The sequence below is a fragment of the Vombatus ursinus genome, unplaced genomic scaffold (genome assembly GCF_900497805.2).
Source record: "Vombatus ursinus unplaced genomic scaffold, bare-nosed wombat genome assembly UNPS02014811.1, whole genome shotgun sequence".
In the NCBI taxonomy this organism is placed as follows: Eukaryota; Metazoa; Chordata; class Mammalia; order Diprotodontia; family Vombatidae; genus Vombatus; species Vombatus ursinus.
The window spans coordinates 12330760-12344364 of NW_020954589.1; positions in this window are offsets into that span (position 1 = coordinate 12330760).

Below are 13605 nucleotides of genomic sequence, written 5' to 3' on the forward strand. Positions count from 1 at the left end.
GAAAGCCCAGATCGAATGTTACCCCATCTAAGAAGACTTCTTTGATCCCTGCCACCCCCCAAACTTGGACCCAGACTATTCCTGTGATTCTGCTATTGTGTATTTCACCCCCAGGAGACCTATTCTTAACATTACAAAGACCAAACATTCTCTGTTCAGTTTCTCCTTGGTTAAGAGAAGAGCCCTGAACAGGAAAGCCTATTGGGAAGTCTGTGAGCTAGGTTAGGCACAAATGCTACCTGGCCTACTGGGACATATTAGACTATAAACTTTTTTTGGTCTTTTTGAGGCTGGATCTCCCTATCTCACTCGGGCTGGAAGTGTAGTGGCCAATCACCAGCCCAATCTCAATACTGATTAGTATGGAAACTTTAACTTGTTTTCAGCTTGGACCAATTCACCTCTCCTTAGGCAGCCAGGTGACCCATTGCTCCCAGGGGGCTCCCCATACTGGTGCCAGACAATGCAAACACCTGATCCACTCTAGTTTGACTGCAGCTTGGAACTCTCAGACTCAAATGGTCTACCAGCATCTGCTTGGCAGTCCCTGAGTAGCAGGACCTACAGGCATGTGCCTCCATGCCCATTAACTGTAAACTTCTTGAGAATAGCTATTGGGTCATTTTCCATCTGTATATCATAGAATATGCCTTAGACTTGAATTCCGAAGATTCAACTTCTGGTTTTGACAATTACCAACTGTGTAGCTTTTTGGGAAAGTTTCTTCTATTTTTCTGAGCCTCAGTTTCCTCATTTGTAAAATGGATATAGTATTTGCATTACTTCATGGTGGTATGAGGAAAATGCTGAGGTAAAATGCTATGTCAATGTGAGCTGAATTTTTAAAAAATATATTTTTTTTATTTTAGGCAATTGGGGTTAAGTGACTTGCCCAGCGTCACACAACTAGTAAGTGTCAAGTGTTTGCTCTGAGGCAGGATTTGAACTCAGGTCTTCCTGACTTCAGGGCTGGTGCTCTATCAACTGCGCCACCTAGCTGTCCCAAGCTGAATTTTTAATGTAGCATATGTAGGTTCTGAGTTCACTCTGTCAGTTTGTGATAGCACTAGTAGGTCAGATCTGTAAAATTTGGCTACTTCTCACCCTGAGGGTTCTAAGGGTATATGTGTAGGTAAGTATAACCCTGAGAGTTTGCAGATATCTTCTATACCGTCAGTACAATGTATTCCTCCCAATATCAATTGCCAGTTAGCATCTCCCCTAACCCTAAATATCAATTTGTCCAGTTATCTCTTTGACATAACTGACAACCAATCTATATCTCTTCATTATCAATTAGCCAATTAACATTACTTAGGTTTAACAAAGAGATATTTATTGACAAAATGTAGCAAGGCTACCAGAACCTCTGGAATCAGGAGTTCATTTTTCTCTACCACTTCAGTCTCTAGGAAGAGGATTCAAAGTGATGACTACTAAAAATTTCTCCAAACAAATTCACTTTTGGGTGTGGCAGAGCCAATGGACAAGTCACCTCCATGCTTGCAGTACTGAGATTTCATCTGTCAAGTCAATTCATTGCTGGGTTGTCCCAGCTGCTCTCGATACCCAGTAGACTCTCCTATGAAACTTCAGTTGCTGGCCAAACAGTTGCTCTATGTATCATTCACAGCCCTTCATCATCTTGCCCACTCCTACCTTTCAAATGTTCTTATACCGGGCTCTTGGCTCTGCATTTTCTCTGATTGTTCCCTATGCCTGGAATGCTCTCCCTTCTCTGCTCCAACTACTGAACTTCCTGGCTTCTTTTAAATTCCAGCTAAAATCTCATCTTCTACAGTGCTTCTCACCAATTATTTCCCACTTATCCTGTACATAGCTTGCTTTGTAAATATTTCTTTGCTTGCTGTCTCCTTTGTTAGACTGTAAACTCCTTGGGGAAGGAACTATCTTTTGCCTGTTTTTTTGCATCCTTACTGCTTAGCACATGGTAGGGGCTTAATAAATATTGACTGATAGGACCTCTGGTGGTTCTTCTGATCTTTCAAAGCTCGCTAGGTCTTGACCTGATCAGTTCTGTCTGTGATACCCATCTACCCAAGATTAGGAAAGAAGATACATAATAGAGACAGAAGAAATGAGGCGCTGTGCTTTCATAGCCACATGACAGCCTGGGTGGAAAGATAAGGCAGCAAGCTGCCTCTCTCCTCACCTGTAGAATCTCTCCATGAGAGAGGAGTCAGGAGGGATGTGAACACTATATTTCAATATCTGAAGTGTTTTCATGTCGAAGTGCTATTCTTTTTGAATCTAGAAGTTAAAACCAGGAGCAATAGAAACAAGGTTAGGCTTGATGTCAGGAAAATCTCCCTAACAATTAACAATGTCCAAAAGTGGAATGGGATGCCTCAAGAGGTAGTGGGTCAGGGCAGCTAGGTGGTGAAGTAGATAGAGCTCTGGTCTTGGAGTCAGGAGGACCTGAGTTCAAATCCAGCCTCAGACATGATACTTACTATTTGTGTGACCCTGGGCAAGTCACTTAACTCCAATTGCCTCACCACCCCAAAAAAAGAAAAAAAGAGATAGTGGGTCCCCCTTCCCCACTGAAAGTCTTCAAGCAGAATCTGGATGACCACTTATGAAGTATCAATCAGTAAAAATGTACTATGTGCCAATCAATCACTGTGCTAAGCACTGGAGACACAGAAGTAGCCCATATATACTATGAGAATCCTTACCTCTCACTCTCACAGACAAGTCTTAGGTTCCAGAGCAAAGCAACATCTCCCACGCTGAGTGCTAGTGGAATCCCTTAGAAGTCGGAGGTGATTCTCTAAAGCCATCTGAGCTAGAACCCTCTTTGGTGTGCTTCCCAAATGATTATCAGTTGAAAATCAATTAGTCAACCTTAAGTAGCTTTTAGAAAGGCGTATTTATTAAGGTGGTATAGTAAAGAGATGATACAAAACATTCCTCCAAAAGTCTGAGAACACTTTCTCCCACAAATAAAATGTCCAGGAGAATGTGGGCTCAAGTTTAGAGCACACAGGTGGCAAAGGAGTAACTCATAACTTCTAATAGTTAAAGGTCCTTTTCTCCCAAATGTGAGGTGACCCAAAAGTTCCCCTCGAACATGGTGAATCTGTATCTAGTCTGCCTTGGCTCCTGATGAAGACATTGCCACCACCAGCTGCTGCTGTCCCTGGGTTTGGGAGTGGGTGGGGAAGGAAGGATACTAGGATGCTGGTGGAAAGGTAGGAAACCCCCAAACCTCCGGACTCTTTGCAGTTTGCAAGGTCTTCTTCTGGCCAAAGGTGGGAAAGAGAAGAGCTAAGACCAGAGCTGGTGCCTTCTTTACCCTCATCCATCAAGTAATTCCTTCTCAAGATTTTAGCTAGAATATTTCAAACCTCCTCCACTTCCTTGAACTTCTTGATACCAGCTAACTCAATGTTTTCATGTGGGATGTGGAGGGTATGATGAAAGCTCTAAGCCTGTTAGAATGGATCTCTTGTCTGGAATAATTTCATTTCATCCAATGTCTTTTTTTTTTCTTTTTGGCGAAGCAATTGGGGTTAAGTGACTTGCCCAGGGTCACACAGCTAGTAAGTGTTATGTGTCTGAGATCAGATTTGAACTCAGATCTTTCTGACTCCAAGGCCAGAGCTCTATCCACTTTGCCACCTAGTTGCCCTTTCATCCAATGTCTTTTAAAAACTTTTCATGCTTTATCTTAAGCCTATGACTGACTGACATATTCAAATGTGTTTTCACCTAGTTAAGGTATCAAGACAAAAATGGGATGGGGTGATTTCAACCTCACCTTTACAAAAAGAAAGAAAAACAGTCTCTGCCCTCAAGAAACTTACATTCTAAAAAACAAAAAAACAAACAAACAAGAAGAAACTTACATTCTAACAGGGGAAAGAACACATATAAATCAAAACACACAGCAGGTTGGGGGGTGGGGGAACACCAAGAAAGGTTGCCTGGACAAGGTGGCATCTGAGATGAGTCATAAAGGAAAATAGGTCAAAGGTTAGGAGGGAAAGTATGGGGAACACCCAGTACAAAGGGAGAAATACAGGAAACACAGTGCCCTTTGCAAGGAATAATAAGTAGACCAGATTGGCACATAGAAAGGAGTAGAAGGTAAAATGATTGGAAGGATATGAAGGGCCAAGTTGTAAAGAACTTCAAATGCCAAACAATGGACTTTATATTTGATTGTAGTAGAAACAAAGGAACCACTGGAATCTATTGAGCAAGGAGGCTACACTATAGGAAAATCACTTTGACAGTTGAGTAGTGAAGGGATTCAAGTCGGGAGAGACTTGAGGAAGAGAGTCCATAGGATACTGCAATTGCTCAGGAGAGATGTAATGAGAGCCTAAACTAGAGTGGGGACAGGTGAGAAGAGAGGATGTAGAGATAGAAACAATAACATTTGGCAATTTACTGGATACATGGGATTACAGAGAGTATTGAGTTGAGGATAATGTCAAAGTTTCAGACTTTGGTCACTGGGAAGATAGTGATACCTATGACAGAAATAGGAAAGTTTAGAAGATGAGAAAGTTTTGGGGAAAATCAAATGAGTTCTCTTTTGGACATGTTGAGTTTGAGATACCTACAGGACATCCATTTCAAAATGTCCAACAGGCAACTAGTTGGTGATGCAGGACAAAAGAAAGACAAGAGATGAATAGATAGACCAGGGAATAGTCTACCTAGAGATGATGGTTGAACCTAAGGGAGCTGATGAAATCACCAAGTGAAATAATATAGAGAAGATGGAGGGCCTTGGATAGAGCTGCAGTTAGTGAGCATGATATGGATGAAAATCCTATAAAAGAAATTGAAAAGGACCAATCAGATAGGTAGGAGGACCAAGAAAGAGCAGTCATTAAGGCCAAGAAAGAAGAGTATATTCAGGAGAAGAAGGTAATCAGCAGCATCAAATACTGCAGAACAGTCAAGAAGGATGAGGATACTTATTGCTTATGGGCATAGGCTTAGCACAGTGCCCGGAACATCGTAGGCACCTAATAAATGTTTATTGATTGATTATTTTTCAGTATTTTTAGTTTATTGAGAAGAGGCCATTAGATTGGGCAATTAAGAAATAATTGGTAACTTTGGAGAGAGCAGTTTCAGTTGAGTGGTGAGGTCAGAAGCCAGATTGCAGAGCGTTTAGAAAAGAGAGAGAGGTTGTTCATTCATTGTTGGTGGAACTACGAACTGATCCAGCCATTTTGGAGAGCAATCTGGAATTATGCCCAAAGAGTTGTTGAACTGTCTATACACTTTGAACCAGCAATACCACTGCTAGGTCTATTTCCAAAGATGATTAGGGAAAAAGGAAAAGAACCTATATGTTCTAAAATATTTATAGGAGCTCTCTTTGTTGTGGCAAAGAACTGGAAATTGGAGGGATGCCTGTCAATTGAGGGATGACTGAACAAGTTGTGCTATTTGATTGTGATGGAATACTACTGTGCTGTAAGAAGTGATGAGCTTGATGATTTTAGAGAAACATGGAAAGATTTGCATGAAATAATGAAAAGTGAAATGAGTAGAACCAAGAGAACATTGTATACAATAACAGCAGTATTGCTTTAAGGACAAGTTTGAGTGAATAAGATATTTTGACTATTATAAATACCCAAATTAATGACAAAGGGCAAATGAAGGAAGACATCATTTGCATTCAGAGAAAGAACTGATAAATAGAAGTATATATAGAATGAGTTTATGCACACACATGCACGTGCACACACACATATACATTTGTGTCTAATGGTGGACATCTCTGGGGGGGTGGAAGGAAGGAAAAAAGAAAAAAAGAAATTTACATGAGAACTTTATTATACATTTAAAAGGAATAGCAAGTTGTACATGATAGAGTTGCAGTTTCATGTGCAATCATCTTTTTTTATTATACTATGTTATAGAAATGCTTGTTTTATTCCATAAATTAAAAATAAAATGAATTTTTTAAAAAAAGAGTGAGAGGAAAGGAAATAGAGGCACCTAGTATATACCTTTTTCAAAGCATTTACCTGAGAAGTGAAGGAGAAGGTTTAGTGAAAGTTTTTTTTTTTCCAATGAAGAAGCCAGTAGATAGAGACTGAAGATTAGAGAGAAAGAATGGGAATGATGGTGGTAATGGTGGTGGTGGTGGTTGTGGGTGTAATCTGCTGGAGGATAGGGGAAAAGACAAGAAGGGCTGGCAAGCAGAAACATCACCTCATAATCATAGGCAGGAGTGAAGGAGATACTGGGGGATTTTGATAAAAGGATGTGAGATGAGGAGAAGGGGAAAGATGGAGCTCCTGACAAATGTCCTTAGTTTGGTGTATGTGTGTGTGTGTGTGTGGGGGGGAGTATGGAGTGGAATTCTCAGCAAAAAGCCTAGGAGAAGGGAATTTGGAAGGTTTGAAGAGAGAAGGCAAGGTTTGGAAAGGCTGTTGTGATAAGTGGGATAAAGAATAAGAGAGATTGCCTTGCTGTAGTGAAGACCCATAGTTAGTATAAATTTATAGTGGACCCAGTCAGCAGGGTTTTGTGATTTCCTCCAGTTCTGTCAAGAATCCTATGATGAATAGGAGGGAAGGAGGCAGCTAATGGGAATCATTCAAAACTGGGGTTTGGCAAGGCATAATCAATGATAGATAAAGGGAGCAAGGAATTCAAGAGTAGAGGATAGTTTAGACTTGAACTAGTTAGCCAAGAGGTCAAGATTAGGAAGAAAGAAGAAAATAGCTGGAGTAGGGCTGAGGTAAGGAAAAAGAGTAAGTTTAGGAGGAATGAGGCATAGGGAGAGATGAATAGAAAAAAGATTGTGGTCAGATAAAGAAAATTCAGAGTTCTCGAACATGACAGTGGAACACTAGTGGGTGACAGCAAGTATATAATCATCCATGTGTATGGCTGAGGTGGTGTGGAGGGGTAGGAATTAAGGTGGCTGAAAAACTAGAAAGTTAGAATAATCAATCTGTAAATCTCTATTTCTATCTATCTCTACATTGACACAGGAATTGTCACGGGGCTGCGCCCTGCCTATCAGAGTCCTGGCTTCTAAGCAGGAAGTTGAGGGTCACAGGCTGTTGTGTGAAAGCAAGGAAGTCTTAACTGACCTCTCCTCTGTGGACACGCAGCAGCCATGGCTGGTTCGGCTCTCCTCTGACTGGCTAAGCATTCCCGTGCACATCCTGTTCACGACCCTGACACGAGGCATGCATGCTATGAGGGGATCTACTGACTGGCTGTAGGGCTCTGATCACGCAATCCCAAGGTGCCTTGAGGGCTATAAAGGTCACACCCAGCTAACAATAAACAGGAGCTTCTGCCATCTTGTTGTCTCCCGCCTTGCATCTCCGGGTTACTGAGCACTGAGCTGGTCCCATGCTCACCACTGAAGTGGCCACGACAACTGGCGCCCAACGTGGGGCAGATCGAAGACAAGCCTGACAGATACCCCACGGGTGGAGTCTAAAAACTCCATGAATAGCGAGTCAGCAAGCTTCGAGCTTTCAGCCCGAAGGAATTGGGTTTCCAAGACGTTTCCCATCCTTGGGGGGCGGAGAAGGTAAAGGTTTTGCTTTACACAATGGGGCAAAATATAGGGCTTCTCCTTCCCACAGATGAGGAGAATTATGCCAGAGCTTTATATACGGTAGCAAAGAATGAGGGAATAATGGTACACCTAAAAGATCTTAGAAAATTTGTGAGGTTGGCTTTTCAGGTATCCCCCTGGTTCCCGGAACAGGGTTGCTTTGAGCCAGGGAGATGGAAGATTTTTGGGGAGCAGCTGACCTCGTATGATGGTACTTGCCCTGGAAAACTTAGGCTTTTAGACTATACCATCTACAATCTTGTAAAACAGGTTCTGACAAATCAAAAGCAAAGAGAAGTCCGGTGTTTTCCAGTCTGGACTCAGACAGATTCCTCCCTCCCCTCCCCCTCTGCGAGTAGACCCTGCTCTCCGAAACTAAGAACGGACCTCGCAGACCTCCCTCCCTGGCCACCCCCAGGACACTATTCAAACTTGTATCCAAACTTGGGGGAGCTGGAGGACACTTTAAGAAACTTGGTAGTTACCCCTCCCGAGAATCGGGGATTGTGGGAGCAGGATAGTAAGGAATTTCCACCGACAAGAGATATTCCTGCACAGGATGTTAGAGGAAAGCTTCTTGCAAGAGAATTTCTTGCTGCACCGCAGACTTTGGGAAGTGGGTGTGGCCACCTTGCCGTGCACACAACAAAGTCCAGTGGTGAAGAATCACCATTACAAAAGGGCATTAGAGAAGCAAAGGAAAAGGGTGAGGATGTTAGTGAATGGGATATTGGCCTCTATCCAGTCATTGAAGAACCTGATCCCTTTAACCCAGGACAGGTACGGAGGAGGCATGAAAGTATTCCTTTTAAAACCTTGCTGCAATTAAAACAAGCAGTTGCCCAATATGGACCTACTTCACCTTTTGTAATGTATCAATTAGAGGTTATCTCTAACTCTATTTTGTGTCCAAATGATTGGAAGGCAATAGCCCGTGCAGTTCTGACGCCCGGAGCTGCTGTCTTTTGGATGGCTGAATTTGTAGATCAGGGCCGTATGGTTTCATACCAATTGGCACCTGAACCCCAAGGAAAAGCCCTCTTTGAACAGATGAGTGGTACAGGGGATTTTGCTACCACTGCCCAACAGCTAGGATATGCTGAGGAGGGCTATCATAGAATTGCAGTACAAGCTAGAAAAGCTTGGTCTAGGATACCAGAAAAGGGGCAGGCAAAGGAGTCTATGACCGCTGCCCGGCAGAAACCTACTAAGACTTTTGTTGACTTTGAGGCTAGAATTCAGGAACTAGTCGCACGAACAATGGGAGAAGTAGAAGGGACTGAAATAGTCATAAAATCACTACTTAGAGAAAACTGCAATGAAGACTGTAAGAAAGCCATGCTAGGTTTGCCTAGGGACACTACCTTACAGGAAATGATAAGGAGATGTGAAAAAGTAGGGACTCAGTGTTTCCACTTTGAGTTGATGAATCAATTTCTAGCAGAGCATAAGTCAAGGGGATAAAACAGGGAAAACATGCTATCAATGTGGGAGAGAAGGGCACTTTAAGAAAGACTGCAAGTCAAACAAAAGACGCCCTGCCATACCCCGTCCAAAATGTAAAAAGCTAGGGCATTGGGCTTCTGAATGCAGGTCGGGAAACGGGCGCAGCGGCTCTGCGGGAGCCCTGAATACTCGTCCCACGGGAATGACAGTACAGGAATCAAACCCTCTCACAAACGAATGGGGAAAGAAATACATGACGCTAGCTGCCCAAGAAAAACAATTCGAGTATTGAAACCGAGAAGCTTAGATAATTTTAGACTGCCACCCCATGCTGTCTGTAACTTCCCACTCATGGACCAACAGGAATTGGGGCCAGAATTTTCCTTAATTACCATATTACCCCCAGATCAGCACTATTCACATGCAGTTCCAGTTATTCAAATGTATAAAGGCTCCCTCCCTCACCTCACCATGATTAACACTAACAATGATGATACCTATATAGAAAGGGGACAGTGCGTGGCTCAAGCCATCGCCATCACTGCAGAATTCCACATAGAAGATCCTACCATAATAAAAGGCCCACAGACAGGCTGGAGGTCAGGAGCATTTTTTACACAAGCAGTCTCTATGGACCATCCCCTATGTACTATAAGTGTAGAGAAACAGAAATTTACAGGGTTAGTTGATACTGAGGCTGATAAATCAGTATTCCCCGCAGACCAGTGGCCACCTTGGTGGCCTAAGGAATTGGCTTATACCTTTTTACGAGGTATAGGAGGCAATCAAGAAACAGAAATCTCTACATGTCCCCTCACATGGGAAAAGGACAATAAAAGTGGCATGTTCTGTCCGTATATCACAGCAGGACTACCTCTTATTTTATGGGGACGTGATGTTCTTACAGACATGGGTGTTACAATCAGCACAGATTTTTCATAGGGGCCACTGATGTTTCATTAACAGCACATAAATTAGTTTGGCTTACAAAAGAGCCAGTGTGGGTTGATCAGTGGCTCCTGACACAAGAGAAACTCACCACCTTACATTCTTTAGTACAAGAGCAATTACAGCAAGGACACATAGAGGAAAGCTCTAGTCCATGGAATTCTCCTGTATTTGTCATTAAGAAAAAAATCAGGAAAATGGAGAATGTTAATAGATTTAAGGGAAGTAAATAAAAGAATGGAAAACATGGGTCCTTTGCAAACAGGACTACCCTCACCAAATATGATCCCTAGACATAAACCCTGGTGGATCCTTGATATTCAGGATTGTTTTTATTCCATTCCCTTGCACCCTGATGACTGCAAGTATTTTGCATTTTCTATACCTACATCAAATCACTGTGCTCCTGCTCAGAGATATCAATGGAAAGTTTTACCACAAGGAATGAAAAATAGTCCTACTATTTGCCAAAGATATGTAGCAGACCTACTAGAGCCTTTAAGAATCAAATATAAAGGAGCCTATTTAGTGCACTATATGGATGATATTCTTTATAGTCATGCCAATTTAGAAGTCCTTGAGCAGATACTCCAAGAAACAGTATCTATTTTGACAAACAAAGGGCTTCAGATAGCACCAGAGAAAGTGCAAAAACAACCTCCCTTTCAATATCTGGGATTTCAGCTTGACTTCTTTACAACCTCCTGAGCTTAGACAAGACAAGGTACAAACTTTAAATGATTTCCAAAGATTGATAGGAGATATTCAATGGATACGACCAAAGATAGGCATTACTAATGAGGAGATGCAACCCTTATATTCTATCTTAAAAGGGGATCCTCGCTTAAATTCTCCTAGAAAATGGACCCCTGAGGCTGAACAAAGCTTAAAATAAATCATCAGGAAGTTAGGAGATCACACCCATTGGGTATCTCCACAGAAGGAGATTGAAGCCACATTGATAATGGCTCAGCAACATCCACACATTATACTTCACCAAGAAGAAAACATTATAGAATGGTTATACAGCAAAACCAGTAATAAAAGACTTTTAACTAGTTATCTAGAAGAAGCCTCTATGTTGGCTAAAAAGGCACTTCTTCGCATTTTACATCTTAGTGGACAGAAAGGCACTGTGTGGGTCCCTGTTACAAAAGAAAGACTTGAGACCCTTTTATATTGTGATGACAATTGGATTGTGTTTTTGAATCTAGGTAATATTCAAGCAGGACAAAAATACTCCTTTGCAAAATGGTTTAACAACTAGCAATGGATATTTCTCAAGATTGTCAGGAATACACCTGTTGATGGCTATAATGTCTATACTGATGCTACTAAAGAAAAGAAAGCTGCTATATATTGTCCTGACTTAGACATTCATACAGTTATACAGATTCCATACACTTCCACTCAAAAGAATGAGCTATATGCTCTTCTACATGCTTGCAGAATACCTCAACCTATTAACATTATTACAGATAGTCATTATGCTGCTGGTGTACTTTCTCACATCGAAACAGCATATATCAAACCTGAAGCTTCACCAATAACAGAATTGTTTTATGAACTTCAATCATGCATCAGATCAAGACAACATCCTCTGTATGTAATGCATGTAAGATCCCATACAGATGGTTTAGGTCCCATATTTTCAGGGAATAATATTGTGGATTCTATGCTTATAGGCAATTGTCAAGAAGCACAACAAGGACATGGTAAGTATCATATGTCAGCCAGGTCTCTACGTCGCCTTTATGGCATAACCAGAGAACAAGCCAGAGATATAGTGAAAAGGTGCACTCAATGTGTCCCTTTCAATTCACCATCACTTCGCTCTGGTATCAGTCCTAGAGGACTTTTTCCTATTCTCTATGGCAAATGGATGTTACACATATTCCACCATTGGGGAAACATAAATTCCTCCATGTTACTGTGGATACATTTTCAGGATTTTGTATAGCTACTCCTCAAACAGGAGAAACTGTTAGACATGTTATTAATCACCTTTATCATGCTTTTGCTATAATTGGCCCACCATGTGTGATAAAAACTGACAATGGGCCCGCTTATACTGCCAAACAATTACAAACTTTTTTTCTAGAGTTTGGCATATAGCACATATATGGTATTCCTTATAACCCAACTGGTCAAGCCATTGTTGAACAAATGAATCAAACCATCAAAACTTTCTTTCAAAAACAAAAAGGGGGAGCTGAGCGGTTATCCCCTCAAAGACAGATTAATAAAATCTTGTATACTATAAATTATTTGAAATTTGATGGTAATGACCTTACCCCTGCTATGAAATTCTTTTTACCTCACAATTCACCTACCTTGACTCCTGATGGCCCAACAATATACACAGATAAAAAGAAATTGGTCTTGTGGAAAAATCCCAATAATGAATGGGTAGGACCTTTCAGGGTACTAACCTGGGGACCAGGGTATGCTTGTATCTCAACAGGTGAAGGAGCTAAGTGGGTGCCAACGAAAACTCTCAAGATTGTCCCTACTCAGGAGACACCCCAGGAAGAAAAGGGAGGAGACCCAGCAAAAGAAAGAGGAATGAGTTTGATCTCCCCACACAAACTAATGCGACTTCATCGTCAGTAAAATACAACTTCACAGAACTGTCCATGTGGCAGCTGCTTTGTTGGTCCCACACCAACAACGTGGAGGGCTGCATACAACTGCAGAATGTCACCCTTGCCATGAACATTCCTGGCATGGGGCCACACCAGATTCACCTACTTGGCGGACAGGGGATGCCCTGCTCCAATGCCACCTCCCTGCGCGCGGAGGGTCTGGACAAATGTAAGGTGAACAGTGACTCTGGGTCTGGCTGGCCTCATGTGGAGACCTGTGTAGCGGCGCACCGCCACTGCATGAACTTAAGTGGGACTATTGTTCAATCATGGCATGATTCTGGACACATGACAATTTTACTTACAACTGGACAGTAATCAGAAACCACTTGAATGGTCTATTCTTAAACAATATGATAGAATCTGATATTGAAACTCTATATAGATTAACCTCTGAAATAAAAAAGGCTTCTGAACCTTGAATCCTGATGAAACAAAAGAGAAAATCATACATTGGTTTGATAATGCCTCCAATTGGTGGGGGTCATTTGAGTATTGGATTATATTGATTATTGTAGTGCGCTTACTTTTATGCTACTTGCCTATTATAGCCGGATGCCTCTTGAAAGTAATGATTTCCACATTCAAAAATGTTATGTCTCAGCTACAAGTGTTGAAAGACACACCCCCACAACAATGCCTTCTTTCAAACAAAAAGGGGGAATTGTTAGGGTGAATGTCTCACGGTCTCATGAGAGCTCTGTTGAGGGAACTTTCCCATGGGAGTTCTAGCTTCTATCAGCAGAAGCTGAGGGTCACAACATAGTTGCGTGGCAAAAATAAGGAAGTCTCACAAGACCTCTCCTTTGCTGACACGCAGCTCCCACGGTTGGCTTGGCTCTCCTCTCATTGGGAGATGAGTCCCGACACGAGCTCCAGCAGACTTGATGATTGACTATCACAAGGGGATCACGCTTTGAACAGGCATCACTAGGGCTATAAAAGAGAGTTGCTAGCATTCAATAAACAGAGATCCATCCGCATAGG